The sequence below is a fragment of the Zonotrichia albicollis genome, chromosome 23, assembly GCF_047830755.1.
Source record: "Zonotrichia albicollis isolate bZonAlb1 chromosome 23, bZonAlb1.hap1, whole genome shotgun sequence".
Classification (NCBI taxonomy): domain Eukaryota; kingdom Metazoa; phylum Chordata; class Aves; order Passeriformes; family Passerellidae; genus Zonotrichia; species Zonotrichia albicollis.
The window spans coordinates 3,472,501-3,478,410 of NC_133841.1; the positions used below are offsets into that span (position 1 = coordinate 3,472,501).

The 5,910-nt window shown below is 41.3% G+C and overlaps 1 pseudogene; it reads left to right on the top strand.

Moving 5' to 3' along the window:
• The first annotated feature begins 2,728 nt into the window (after nt 1-2,728).
• On the top strand, nt 2,729-4,432 carry LOC141731447 (pre-mRNA-splicing factor SLU7 pseudogene; annotated as a pseudogene).
• The last annotated feature ends 1,478 nt before the right edge of the window (nt 4,433-5,910 follow it).

Consider the following 5,910-nt stretch of genomic DNA (forward strand, 5'->3'; position numbering starts at 1 on the left):
GTAAAGTTTAAAAAACAAGTGACTGGCATTTTTCACACCTGGGCTTCTCTGCAGCACCACCACCTCTGCTGCTGTCCAAGAGCCGTTTTTTTATGATTTTCAGTCATAAAATACACATTTCTCTCACCTCCAGAGGCTCAGCTCACTGTCTCCACACTGAGAAACCTGCAGCAGAGATTGAGGCATTCACTGTGCTCCCTCAGCCTCCAGCACACATGCACTGACTGCAGCCTTTCCAGCAGAATCCTTGAATGCCTCCTTGCTTTAATCCCCGAGGTTGCTGAAGGATGCTGCCTTCATCTGATAGCATTTACGGACTGTTATAATGAGCCTTGGCTTGCTGAGATAAATTAAATTGCTCACCCAGAGGTGCAAACTTCATTAATGCCAGCAGTGAGTCAGATCAGCATTATTCTAGCCCAGAGTGTAAACAGGCTGGACACATGAAAGGGGATTTGGCTTTTTTTCTCTTTCTTTTTTCAACCATCCTAATTGCTGCTGACTTGTATTCTTTTGCTGCATCTCTGCTGTTGGAATAAATCAGCCCAGACTCCATTTTCTTCTTGCAGAAAGCCAATTCTTTATTCACCAAGCTCATATTTGTAGGAAATATCAGAAGGCACTGTGTTAAACCTAATTGCTGAGCAATACAGTGAAACTCAGTTCATTCATATTGCAAATTTCTATCAAATTTTCTCTCTCTAGATATGTTTACACTTTTCCTTTGTGAGTTCTCATGGGACAAATTTCATTGTTTACACAGGTGCATTTGTTTTTCACCATCAGAATAGATTGTGTTGTGTTAAATCTACTTCTCATTTGCATGAAGAAACATCAAGGCAAAACAATACATGTAGTGAACAAGAAACTGACAGTAATCAAGAATAATTCAGGTACAACAATTAAGAATATTTCAGATAATACACATAATTAATAATACATGTGAAATTAGGTAATTAGGAATCTCTGAAATACTGTACCATCATCCCAGAGTCTGCAAACAGCTGACAAATCTCAATTTAGTGAGGGCTTGGATAATTATTTCCAGATAATAATTCCCAAGCTTACTTTAAAAATAGGTTCAGCTGTCATATATAAAGGGTCAAATTTTCAAGTCAAAGTGACCTGAATCTGGTTTTGATGCAGAAAACATTTGGGTTTGTTGGCAAATTCTCCATCCAGGTAGAGCCAAGGCCTGGCCGTCACTCAGGCTCCAACTGGGAGTGAATTCCTTAAATACATTTTAAAACAAGGCTCCTTAAAATAGCAGTTATGAGTGAAGGCCTTGGGGTTAAAGAATAATCAAACCATGCAGTAGCTGGATCCCTCTGAAATGTCCTTCAGGATTGAGATGCTTCAAACACAGCAAACTGCTGGAGTGCTTCTGTAATAACAACTGGGGAAAACCACCAGATTAGCAGTTTGAAGCAAGGTTTCAATGAAGCTCAGGTATCTTTTCTTGAAACTCTGAAAAATACTTAAAATTATGAATCAGCATTGGGTCAAACCATAGAGCCAGTGCAGGTCTAGCCAGAGAGCTCAGCTGGTCTAAGAGATGCATAAGTGGCTAGAGAAGAAAAAAGAATCATGAAATGATACATGTCTTTTAGATAATTACACAGAAAGATGTTAAAACATATAAGAAGCCGGTTATAAATACAGTAATATCATCTTATGAATGATGCCTATTATAAAATCAGTAAATTCACATAATGTAATCAATACATCAGCAATAACCATCTTAGGAAGTTGAGATAACACCTCTCTAAACAGTCATGTACCATGACAGCAAAATGAAACAGAGGAAAACACTGAAACAGCTCACAATCAATAACAGCCATAATGTAGAATCATCACTGACTCTTCTGTGTTATCTATGGAAGATAAAAACAGCAGAGATTGTAACAAGCAATAAAATCTTTGATAAAATCGAGGGTGAGCACCCTGTACCTTCTTTATTCACAAACAGGTGTTTGGCAGTGTTTCATCACAGCTGTTTTAGTCAGAGTCATCTCTTAAAGGAAAACAACTGTACATCTTAGAATGCAGAAAAGTGATATTTAACTGCCTTAGATTGCAATGCAAGATGTAACCAGGAGCATGTGTTCTATTGCCAGCTGTTAAAACCAGGTGGGGCAGTGTTTTTTATCTCTTCCAGGACTCAATCCTCCCTCCAGGAGTTATCTTCTGTGAATGGGCCATTAACAATTAATTATCTTTTGTTAATGGCCCATTGAGTGTCCCTGCATGGCTGATAAAACTCCACCATCCCATTGGGAGATGCTCTGCCCAGGGGGAGGAGCCAAACATTCCTACCTGGATATAATCTGAGGGTTGAATCACCACAGCAGCCTTTCCCACTGGATGCCCAGAGGAAGACCAGACCCTTCTAGGCCTTCACTGGACCTTCAGAGGAAAATTCCACCCTTCTCCAGGATTCCTGCTCCACCAGAACCACAGCTGGCACTGCAGGAGGGCTGAGCCACCACCCTGACCCACAGGCTGTCAGCTCCTGCTCTGACTTTGTCTACTGCAGCAGTAAAGTTTTTTTACTGTGATCTGATTTTTTTCTAAACTCTTAAGGACTGCAGCAGATAAAATTCAAGGTTATAGGACATAATTAAGAACTTGAAATTAATTGCTGCAAATAATCTTGGGAGGAGAGGAGAGGCACAGGGGAGAGGAGTGTTGTGGGGCAGTGCTGTGGCCTGGCAGGAAAAAACCCAAAATGGCCTCAGGTGCAAATGGTGTGAGCCTGGAGGAACCAAAGGAGATGACGAGGGAAGATTGGAGGAAAAAGAAAGAATTAGAAGAGCAGAGAAAACTTGGAAATGCACCGGCTGAAGTGGATGAAGAAGGAAAAGACATCAACCCTCATATTCCTCAGTACATCTCCTCAGTACCGTGGTACATAGATCCTTCCAGGAGACCCACACTAAAGCATCAGAGACACCAGGCTGAGAAGGAGAAGCAGAACAGCTCCTCTGGAGATTGGTACAAAGGAGGAGCTCAGGAGCACTCTGTGGCCACGAGGCACCGCAGAGGAGCCTGTGAGAACTGCGGGGCACTGACACACAGAAGGAAACACTGCATGGAGAGACCCAGGAAAGCTGGAGCAAAATACACAGGCATGGACATTGCCCAGGATGAACACGTGCAGCCCCAGCTGGTGTTTGGTTACGATGGGAAGAGAGACAGGTGGAATGGTTACGACCCAGACGAGCACATGAAAATTGTTGAGGAATATTCCAAGGTTGATTTGGCCAAATGTGCACTGAAAGCACAGAAGCTTCAGAAGGAGTTGGCATCAGGGAAGCTGGAGCGAGTGAATTCCCCAAGACACCAGGGGGGAGAAGAGGAATCAAATTCACAGACAGAAAGAGATCACAGCAGTGAAGATGAGGACAAATACACAGATGGCACTGATATGCCCGGGCAGAACTTTGGCTGCAAAAGACGCATCACAGTCCGAAATTTACGTATTCGGGAAGATATTGCTAAATACTTGAGGAACCTAGACCCAAACTCTGCTTATTATGATCCCAAAACAAGAGCAATGAGGGAGAACCCTTATGCCAACACAGGCAGGAGTCCAGATGAAGTTGGTTATGCTGGTGACAACTTTGTTCACTACACAGGGGATGCCATTTCAATGGCACAGACTCAGCTCTTTGCCTGGGAGGCTTATGACAAAGGCTCTGAAGTTCATCTTCAAGCAGACCCTACCAAATTAGAGCTCCTTTATAAATCTTTCAAAGCAAAAAAAGAAGATTTCAAGGCCCAGCAGAAGGAAAACATCCTAGAGAAGTATGGAGGACAGGAACATTTAGATGCTCCCCCAGCTGAACTGCTGCTAGCTCAAACAGAAAATTATGTGGAGTATTCTAGGCATGGAACAGTCATCAAAGGACAGCAGAAAGCTATTGCTTGCTCTAAGTATGAAGAGGATGTAAAGATCAACAACCATACATGCATTTGGGGTTCGTACTGGAAGGAAGGGAAGTGGGGTTACAAGTGCTGTCACTCCTTTGTCAAGAGCTCCTACTGTACAGGGGAAACTGGGAAAGAAATGGCTAACACAGAGGCAAATTTAATGGAAAAGCAGCCTGAGGAGGAAGAACACATGATAAAACCCAAAACACTGATGGAGATCCACCAAGAGAAACAGAAAGAGAAGAGAAAGAAGAAGCACAAGAAGAGCTCAAATTCCAACAGTGAGGGTGAAGGGGAAAAGCAAGAAAAACTAAAAAAGGCCCTAAATGCTGAAGAGGCTCGACTTCCCCACCTCAGAGAAATCATGCAGTTAGATGAGAGGAGGAGACCATACAACAGCCAGTGTGAAGCCAGGGATCCAACAGATGAGGAGATGGAGGCCTACAGAATGCAAAAGCAGAGACCTGATGGCCCCATGGCCTCTTTTCTTGGGCAATAACCACAGGAAGCACCATTCCAGTACACAAAGCTTCTCCCACTGTTGTTTACAACTGTCTAGACACTTAATTTTGTACATGTCTAAAAGAACAAAAACCTTTTTGTGTTCTGAAGAAATTTGTGAAAGCTGCTTTCAGCAGACATGACCAGCCTAGTAGTTACTGGAGTTTTGTAAATGTGTGTGTATATATACAAATACAGCCAAATATACACACACACACATATATAACATATGTATACATAAAATACATGCACCTACTCTGTAAGTTCTTGAAGGAGATCTGATTGAAATCCTGAAATTTGGCCAACTAATACATATATATATATATTTGACCAACTAATGCATAAAGTTGTAATGCAGTAAAACTGACTAGTCAGAAGAAATGGTCAGCAGGTGTCAACACACAACAAAAATGCTTTACAAAAATTGACACAACTACTACTAGAGCTTCGAGCTTCTCACTTGTTAAGCCTGTCTCATGACTGTAAAAGAATACAGAGTTTCTTGATCACTTTATAGTGGAATATTCCTGTCAGAGCTGGAAAATGAAATTTCACAAATCAAGCAGCAGCATGGAGAAACAAACAAGGAGAATATCCAACAAGACTTTATTGACTTCATCCTGACTTGTCTGCATTAAGACATTCTTGTTCAGCGTGTGTTAAAAGCTACAAAGCAGACACTTTGGAGATGCTGTGTCTGTAGACACCTCTAGTTGCCGTTGTGTGAGGTGGTAAAGGGGTATTTCTGTAATTTCTTTTCCTTGTTTTAAATTCTAGGAGGAGGTAGGGTGGACTTAAAACATCCTGTTTAAATGTATCACAGGCACCATTAAATGTACTCTGAATTGTTTCACTTTTTATATACTTAAACCGGGAGCTGTTATATTGTTGTGTTTTCCTCCATGCCTTTAATAAATCATGTTTTGCTTAAAAAAAGAAATAAAAATAAAAGGAACAGAGCTGCAGCAGCCAAGCCACATCTAGACCAGAGCAATTAAATAAATTAAATATAGATGAGCCATTCCCAATTTATGGGCAGGTGCCACCCCAAAAAGGGAAGGGAAAACTCCACAATTCTGCCCTCTATTCTTCCCCCTAACACTCGTGGTTGAAAAAGAGGAGGGGAAAAAGCAAAAAAAACCAAATCCCAAAAATCACACACAGTAAGGAGGAAAATACTTTAAAAAAAGAGTAGAAAACGCCTTTTCCCAGCATATTTTGCCTTTTTAAACTCAGAGTTGGGCTTTCTTCCCATGACCCGTATGTTTCCAAGTGCCATTTCCACATCACGGTTCCATCCTGCCATTTGTTTCCCCACACCTTAGCAGCTGTGAAAAGTGCACATTATATGGCTCTGTACAGATATTTACTTCATGTAATATGTTGTATTGATTAGTAGTGCTGTAATAACCTTTTAATAGCATTGTAAATGTAATTTTGTAGTTAAAATGTAACTTTTGAGGTTAAAATAGAAAC